We start from the raw sequence: 9,862 nt of genomic DNA, 5'->3' as shown, positions 1-9,862 counted from the left end.
TGCTTGCCTCTGGCATGGGCATATGAAAAGTCTTGACCTAGAGAAGATTTTTTCCCATTTACAAAGAGATAGGAGAGCTGGTGGAAAGGACTGTTCTATTTTTTGTAGCTTCTAAGGAACTTGTAGGAGAAGGCAATGGCACCCCACTCTTGCCTGGAAAATCCCAGGGACAGAGGAGCCTGGTAGGCTGCAGTCCATGGGGTTGCTAAGTGTCAGACATGACTGAGCAACTTCACTTTCACTTTTCACTTTCATGCATTAGAGAAGGAAATGGCAAACTGCTCCAGTGTTCTTGCCTGGAGAATCCCAGGGACAGGGGAGCCTGATGGGCTGCCGTCTATGGGGTCGCACAGAGTCGGACGCGACTGAAGTGACTTAGCAAGGAACTTGTAATTAGTTTAGAATTTAGAGAAAGACTTCCCTGAGCATCTAGTGGTTGAGACTCTGGGCTTCCAGTGCAGGTGATGTGGGTTCCATGCCCAGTTGGGGAACCAAGATTCTACATGCTGTGCAGTCCAAAGGAAAAAGAAAATTAGAGAAAATGAAGGGAAGCTACCTTCATATTATTTCACGCCTCATGGAATGCCCCATGCTCTCCATGGAAGAGCCATTTCCATTGACCTGATCCAGGTAGAGGGGGATCAGGTGGGACCTGCGGAACAAACTTAGTTCAGAGAAAGTCTCTGTGCAAAAGGAGAAAAGTGGCCTTCTTTCAGGGAAACAGGAAGACTCAGAGATTCAGGACGACTCTGACTGGAGTGGTTTAGGGAAAATATGTACCCCTCTGTCCCAGGCTGCAGCTGAGAGCATCCTGTGGCCATTGGACCTTGAAATGGGACTGGGTCCAAGTTCAGATGTGCTTTGATTGCAAAATACACCTGAGTTTCCAAGACTTCTTATCAAGAAAGAAAAGTAAACTATCTCATTCGTCATTTTGTATTGATTACATGTTAAAATGGTAATGTATTTGATGTATTGGGTAAGTATATGTCACTAGGATTAATTTTAGTCTTTAAAAAACCTTGTTTAATGTGGCAACCAGAAAACTTTAAATTTACGTATATGGTTCACATTTTATTTCTATTGGACAGGGCTGATCTAGTCCAAATTTAAGAACAGGGTCATGTGTTTACTCTGTCAAACTCAGAAGCTGTATTGTTAAAATGACATTTTATCAGTGTTGTTGTTCAGTCTGTCGGTCATGTCTGGACTCTGTGACCCCATGGACTGCAGCACACCAGGCTTCCCTGACCTTCACCAACACCCAGAGCTTGCTCAAACTCATGTCCATTGAGTCAGTGATGCCATCCAACCATCTCATCCACTGTTGTCTCCTTCTCCTGCCTTCAATCTTTTCCAGCATCAGAGGCTTCCAATGAGTCGGCTCTTCGCTTCAGGTGGCCAAAGTAGTGGAGCTTCAGCATAAGTCTTTCCACTGAATATTCAGGGTTGATTTCCTTTAGGATTAGACTGGTTTGATCTCCTTGCTGTCCAAGGGACTCTCAAGAATCTTCTCCAACACCACAGTTCGAAAGCATCAATTCTTCGGCGCTCAGCCTTCTTTGTAGTCCAGCTCTCACATTCATACGTGACTGTTGGACATTTTATCAGTGTTACAATGCTATAACATCAGTTCCAACCTTAGATGTCTTTGAAATCAGAAAATAATGACACTTATGAATATATTTTATTAACTCAAACATTATGCAAGGTAGAAGGTAATTATTTGCTTTTATTTTTTTTTATTTTTATACAAGTTTCTTAGCTATGAAGAAGTCTTTAAGGGACTTCATTTGGAAAATTCCAACTGAGATAAAGATTAATGTTTGTGTAAATGCCCACCATAAGACGTTGCTGTTTGTATCTTCACTGGTCATTCGAAATTTTTCTTCACGGTCCTATATAGAAGAGAAATATGCAGGTTAGGTTTCTTAAGGTGCTTCATGCATGAATTTGAGGGGAAGGTGCTGTATACATTCAAGGTACTTAATGTCACTCAGGTAATATCTTATGCCAAAGAGCAGTGTCTGATTTTTCTAAGTTAAGGTGTGTTTTTAGCCAAAGATAAGGAGGAGGCGTCATATTTTGGTATAAAATATCAAGTATTTGATCTGTTACTTCATATGTTTTATTTGTTAGCATCAAAGTGTATGTTACCTAATTGATACTTTTTTTTTTTTTTATCATTCCAGTTCTTACTTTACTTTAAGCTGGGCACTGGGCTCATTTTATTTTCCAGATAAGGAAGCTGAAGCTTAGAGACAACAGAAGGTTAGTGAGTGGGGGCAGATTCAGGCCCACATCCAACCAGGGTCCACTGAACACAGTGACCTGGGAAACACATAATGTCACAGGAGCAAAATAATGCTGTAGAAAGTGGGCACCCTCGACTGCAGATGCACAGGGTGTGTTGGACTGCTAAGTCGCTTTAGTCATGTCCGACTCTCTGCGATCCCATAGACGGCAGCCCACCAGGCTCCCCTGTCCCTGGGATTCTCCAGGCAAGAACACTGGAGTAAGTTGCCATTTCCTTCTCCAGTGCAGGACAGTGAAAAGTGAAAGGGAAGTTGCTCAGTTGTGTCCGACTCTTAGCGACCCCATGGACTGCAGCCTACCAGGCTTCTCCATCCATGGGATTTTCCAGGCAAGAGTACTGGAGTGGGGTGCCATCGCCTTCTCCGGGGTGTGTTGGAAGCCCTTATTTATTCATCTGCGAGCTCACAGCCCTGAGGCAAGCGAGCTGCAGTCCCTTTCCTAGAGGAGCTCACAGGCCAGCAGACTGCCGAAGAGCACGCCCACCAACCTTGCACATCCACACAGTCCTGGAGAAACCCAGGAAACAGGCAGTTTACTCTTTCCCTGGTTCGGCCTAGTCAAGAATTATGTTCCTGGCAGGAAGAGGGATTGTAAGCTGATTAGGCAGACTGACCCTTTGATAGTTCTGTTCTTTGACTATTTGCTCAATTTGCTCGATTAGATGTTCAAGCTTGAAGCTAACTTCATTAACTTTGTCCTTTGCTTGAGTAATGGCTGCATCAAGGTCATGTTCTCCGACTCGAATATCTAAGTGGATCCGCTGTACAAACAGTAAAAGGGAAGAAACATGTTTTCCTGTGGCCGCTTGTTTTTCTTACTTTTCCCTCATTGTGTCCTACCAGTCCTTCCTTTTTCTCCACCCCCCAACCCCCGCCACCTTTCTGAGAGTAAACACTCCTCCATTCTCTTATTGCCTCGCCGCTGCTCCATTCCAGGTTATACTCGGGAGTCTTTCTTTGTCACAAGAATGCATTAAATGGCACCTGCTGCCCTGAAAGAGCAACTGCAGCTTCCTGAGCTACGTCCTCTAGATTTCCGGGCACATGCCTTTGGCCCTGAGACAGTTTGATTACTCTCAGGAAAAGGTGCTCTGCATATAACTAAATTTCTGATGCCTCAGAACCTTTAGAAAATATCCAATCACCATCTACCGTGTAAGAGTTCCATTTATTGGAATTCCATTATTAATTCACCCTTCAGCCTTCAATTGTTTTCAAGCCTGAATAATCACAGTTCTCTCAACCTTCCCTCCCAGTTCTCATTTTTCAAGCCCTTTAATCAACTTCGTGGCTCTGCTTTGAACCCCTTCCAAGCTCTCCAGCTCCCTCTTTAGTTGCTGTGCTGAGATCTGGGTGCAGGACTTTAATATGGCCTGGGCATAATGGTTCTGCATATCATTGTCACGCCCGAGTAATGCTGACGCTGTTCATTTGCAAGGACACGGGGGCATTTACTTACCAGCTTACTCCCTCCAAATGACACAAGCCTTGTAGAATTAGATTGTAAGCAAATGATGTGTTCACCAGGTGAATGTGAAGTGAAATAGAATGTTCCTTGTGGGCCATATAACTTTGACAATAATACCTAGGATTAAGGATTTCCATAGTTTAAGTTCATTATTCTCTATACTCCATTAAAAAAATAAACCATCCCTTTGTAATCTAGTGAAATTTGTGCCATTCTTAAAGAAGAAATCAAATTACCGATAACATGAAAAATATTCAGTCTTGCTGCCAATCAATAAAGTACAAACCACAGTTAGATATTCCTTGTTATCAGATTGGCAAAGACTTAAAAGCACCTGGGGTGGGGATAGTATTGAGAAATGCTACCTCTGAACACTGTTTTGAGAATGTACGTTGCACAGCCATTTCAGAGAATGGTTTGGTAGTACATATGAAAAGTTAAAGTGTATCTAACCATTGACCCAGCAGAGCTACCTAAAGAAGTTTATCCTATGGAAATGCTCAAGTAGACAAAGTTATATGTAAAAGCTATTCAGTGTTATGGTATTTATTTTAGTTTGCATTTCTGAAATAACTAATGGATTTCAGTAGGGACTCATTAAGTTTCAGATCAGTTCAGTTGCTCAGTCGTGTCCGACTCTTTGCGACCCCATGAATTGCAGCACGCCAGGCCTCCCTGTCCATCACCAACTCCTGGAGTTCACTCAGACTCATGTCCATCGAGTCAGTGATGCCATCCAGCCATCTCATCCTCTGGCATCCCCTTCTCCTCCTGCCCCCAATCCCTCCCAGCATCAGAGTCTTTTCCAATGAGTCAACTCTTTGCATGAGGTGGCCAAAGTACTGGAGTTTCAGCTTCAGCATCATTCCCTCCAAAGAAATCCCAGGGCTGATCTCCTTTAAAATGGACTGGTTGGATCTCCTTGCAGTCCAAGGGACTCTCGAGAGTCTTCTCCAACACCACAGTTCAAAAGCATCAATTCTTCGGCACTCAGCTTTTTTCACAGTCCAATTCTCACATCCATACATGACCACTGGAAAACACATAGCCTTGACTAGATGGACCTTTGTTGGCAAAGTAATGCCTCTGCTTTTGAATATGCTGTCTAGGTTGGTCATAACTTTCCTTCCAAGGAGTAAGCGTCTTTTAATTTCATGGCCGCAATCACCATCTGCAGTGATTTTGGAGCCCCCAAAAATAAAGTCTGACACTGATTCCACTGTTTCCCCATCTATTTCCCATGAAGTTGAGAGGGTAACAGGCAGGAAGGCCAGGGGTCTCCAAATGGAGGACATAGCCTGCAAGTGTCAGACATTTTTATCTCTCTTAGGCGGCAGGAGGAAACAAACTAGCGATATTTTTTTCCTTCCCTATACAAATTTAAAGAGAGGTTTCTCTTAAAATACTGTGTTGCCATAATGACACCTGGTTTCTCCTGAAGTTAGCTATTCTTGAGCCTAGAGATAACCAATGCCTTTTTCTTATGGAAATGTTTGTCTTAAGCTATGCTAATGTACTACGCCTTTACCCCAAACTCTGTCTCCAAGTCGGTTCCGCCTCTTGGCCCAAAACCTACTTGACAAACCAGTATGTTATACTCAGATATTGTTCCCCTAATCTATGTAAATGAAACTATTTGTATAGTGGTCTGCCCTTCTTTAAGATTCAAGTCAATTATTTTATGGCCCAAGATAAACCATTTGGTGCCAAGATTATCCCAAAATGCATCTTATGGGCGAGGGGCCTGGTGCTATTCTGAATTATAAGACATTCTTTTCTTTCATTAACAGACTGCTAGTGACTATATAACATCCAGCTGAAGACTAACAGGGGGGTACTCTTTCTGCCCCCTTCTGATGCCTATGTCAGAAGCTTTCTCTATCTCCTTTATACTTTAATAAAACTTTATTACACAAAAGCTCTGAGCGATCAAGCCTCGTCTCTGGCCCCGGATTGAATTCTTCTCCTCCGGGGGCCAAGAATCCCGGTGTATTCGCGTGATTCAACAACAACCTTTCAAAGTGATGGGACCGGATGCCATGATCTTCGTTTTCTGAATGTTGAGCTTTACCAACTTTTTCACTCTCCACTTTCACTTTCATCAAGAGGCTTTTGAGTTCCTCTTCACTTTCTGCCATAAGGGTGGTGTCATCTGCATATCTGAGGTTATTGGTATTTCTCCTAGCAATCTTGATTCCAGCTTGTGCTTCTTCCAGCCCAGCGTTTCTCATGATGTACTCTGCATAGAAGTTAAATAAGCAGGGTGACAATATACAGCCTTGATGTACTTTTTCCTATGTGGAACCAGTCTGTTGTTCCATGTCCAGTTCTAACTGTTGCTACCTGACCTGCATATAGGTTTCTACTACTGCAGGCAGGAATCCCTTAGAAGAAATGGAGTAGCCATCATGGTCAACAAAAGAGTCCAAAATGTAGTACTTGGATGCAATCTCAAAAATGACAGAATGCTCTCTGTTCATTTCCAAGGTAAACCATTCAATATCATAGTAATCCAAGTCTGTGCCCCAACCAGTAATGCTGAAGAAGCTGAAGTTGAACAGTTCTATGAAGACCTACAAGACCTTTTAGAACTAACACCCAAAAAAGATGTCCTTTTCATTATAGGGGACTGGAATGCAAAAGTAGGAAGTCAAGAAACACCTGGAGTAACAGGCAAATTTGGCCTTGGAATACAGAATGAAGCAGGGCAAAGACTAATAGAGTTTTGCCAAGAAAATGCACTGGCCATAGCAAACACCCTCTTCCAACAACACAAGAGAAGACTCTATACATGGGCATCACCAGATAGTCAACACCGAAATCAGACTGATTATATTCTTTGCGGCCAAAGATGGAGAAGCTCTATACAGTCAGCAAAAACAAGACCGGGAGCTGACTGTGGCTCAGATCATGAACTCCTTATTACCAAATTCAGACTTAAATTGAAGAAAGTAGGGAAAACCACTAGACCATTCAGGTATGACCTAAATTAAATCCCTTATGATTATACAGTGGAAGTGAGAAGTAGATTTAAGGGACTAGATCTGATAGATACAGTGCCTGATGAACTATGGAATGAGGTTCGTGACATTGTACAGGAGACAGGGATCAAGACCATCCCCATGGAAAAGAAATGCAAAAAAGCAAAATGGCTGTCTGAGGAGGCCTTACAAATAGCTGTGAAAAGAAGAGAAGCGAAAAGCAAAGGAGAAAAGGAAAGATATAAGCATCTGAATGCAGAGTTCCAAAGAATAGCAAGAAGAGATAAGAAAGCCTTCCTCAGCAATCAATGCAAAGAAATAGAAGAAAACAACAGAATGGGAAAGACTAGAGATCTCTTCAAGAAAATTAGAGATACCAAGGGAACATTTCATGCAAAGATGGGCTTGATAAAGGACAGAAATGGTATGGACCTAACAGAAGCAGAAGATATTAAGAAGAGGTGGCAAGAATACACAGAAGAACTGTACAAAAAAGATCTTCACGACCAAGATAATCACGATGGTGTGATCACTGACCTAGAGCCAGACAACCTGGAATGTGAAGTCAAGTGGGCCTTAAGAAGCATCACTACGAACAAAGCTAGTGGAGGTGATGGAATTCCAGTTGAGCTATTTCAAATCCTGATTAAGTTTAGGTGAAGACAAATGAAAAATTGCTAGTAAGAGAGACTGTTACAACACCTATATCTGTACTAAAGGTGTCCACGATATTAGGGGTAGGCCGTATAGGGTCCTATTTTTGTGAAACCTATTATTTGTAAAAGTACATGTGCTTAGAAGAAGATTCTAAAGTTTCCAAATATTCTAAAGATTCCAAGCTATTAGGCAGGTGTTTGTTGGGGACATTGACTTTTCTGCTTAGTACATTTCTGTAATGTTTGATATTTTAAAAACAGCATAGGACTTCCAGTCTGGTACATGAGGAGCTTGGAAGTTGTTAGTCTGTCCTAACAAGTAAAAAGCTGCATGAAAAGAAAGTCAGTTCTTAGATCTGTCAGAGAATTGAGGTCCCAGGGCAGGCTACTTCCCTCAGAATTGGAGACATAGACAAATGCAGACAGTCACAATGTACCAGAGCAAAAGCTTGTGGGGACCAGTACTGGGTTCCTTTACCCAGCATGTCATGTCTAGCTTCCAACAACAACAGAAAAATAGCAAGGCATATGAAAAAGGCGAAAAACATAGTTTAAAGAGACAGAACAAGTCTTAAAACTAGATTCAGATATGGCAGGGATATTGGAATGATCATATCAGGAATTTAGAAAATCTGTGATTAATATTCTATGGCCTCTAATGGAAAAAGTAGACAACATGCAAGAACAAATGTGAGGAGAAAGATTGAAATTCTATGAAAGAATAAAAAAGAAGTGCCAGAAATGAAAAATACTAACAGAAATGAAGAATGCCTTTGATGGGCTCGGTGGACTGGACAGGGCTGAGGAAAGACTCTTGAGCTTGAGGATATGACCACAGAAATGTTTAAAGCTGCAAAGCAGAAAAAGATTGGAAGTAAAAAGAAACAATATCCAGGGACCACAGGATGACAGTTAAAGATGTAACATACATGCATTGGGAGTACCAGAAGGTGAAGAAAGAAAGTAACAGAACAAATAATAATAGCAGAATTTCGAGTCAGCATCAGACACCGAGCGGCAGAGCTGGGAAGCGCAGAGAACACCAAGCAGGAGGAGCGCCGATAGAGCCGCACTGCGGAGAGTCACGGAGGCCACAGACGCCAGAGGCGAAGCCTGGGAAGGGGCCAGAAAAGGCCCTTCTGTATAGGGGAGACGAGAGTCAGGCACAAGTCCTCAGAAACCTTGCAAGCAGGAGAATAAACATTTAAGGTGTTGAGAGGGAAAAAAAAAAAAAAACCCATCAATCTAGAAATTCTGTATCCTGCAAAACTCTCCTTCAAAAGTAATAGAGAAAGCTTTTCTCAAACAAAAGATGAGGGAACTTGTCACCAATAGACCTGTCTCACAAGGAATGTTAAAGGCTCTTGACATAAGTATAATGATATTGGTCAGAAACTTGGATCTATGTGAAAGTTGTAAATGCATTAGAGAAGGAATAAGTGAAGGTAAAATTAAAACTTTTATTTTTCTTATTGTTAACTGAGTTAATAGATACTTCTTTCAAAATCATAGCAATGTATTTGATGTTTACAGTTTATGTATAAATAAAATTAGTAACAGCAAAGATGCAAGGGATGGGAGATAGGGATTAGGACTATTTTGTTATTATAAGGCACTTGGGTTATCTGTGAAATGAAATGTTGTTATTCAGAAGTGGACTTGGATTGGTTTTAAAGGTAAATTGCAAGCACTGACAGAAAGTTGAAAGAAGTGTAGTTGATAACCAAGAAAAGATAAAATGAGTCATAAAATAATTAAAACCACAAGAGACAGAAAAAGAGTGGAAAACAAAAATAGGAACAAATAACAAGGGTAGCAACCAGAAAACAGTAATAAATGTGATGATATTAACCCAGCAATATCAATAGTCACTTTGAAAGTCAGTGGTCTAAATGCACCATTTAAAACAGATTGTCAGAGTGGATTAAAAAAAACAAAAACAACCATCTACGTATTGTCTATAAGAACCCCCACTTTAAATGTAAAGACACATATAGATTAAAAGTTAAGGGACAGAGAAAAATGTGTATGTTAACTTTTAGCCAACCTTAATCGAAAGACAGCTGGAGTCCTTATGTTAACTTCACACAGAGTAGACTTCAAAACAAGGGAAATTACCAGGAATGATTACATAACAGAGCATTATGTAATAATAAAGAGGTCAGCTCTCCAAGAAGACAAACCTTAATGTGTATGCATCTAATAACAGAGTGTCAAAATATATGAAGCAAAAACTGATAGAACTGCAAGGATAAATGGAGGAGCTCAGTGTTATAGTCAGAGACATTGATCCCCCCCATCAGAGGTGGACAGGTCCAGCAGAAGATGAATAAGGACACAGTTGAGCTCAACAGCATGGTCAACCAACTGGATAATCAGTATCCATAGGCTACTTCATCCAACAAAGCAGAATACACATTCTTTTCAAGCTCACATGGAACA

Source organism: Bubalus kerabau, chromosome 7 (genome assembly GCF_029407905.1).
Source record: "Bubalus kerabau isolate K-KA32 ecotype Philippines breed swamp buffalo chromosome 7, PCC_UOA_SB_1v2, whole genome shotgun sequence".
Classification (NCBI taxonomy): Eukaryota; Metazoa; Chordata; class Mammalia; order Artiodactyla; family Bovidae; genus Bubalus; species Bubalus kerabau.
Note: the sequence above shows the minus strand (reverse complement) of the source record.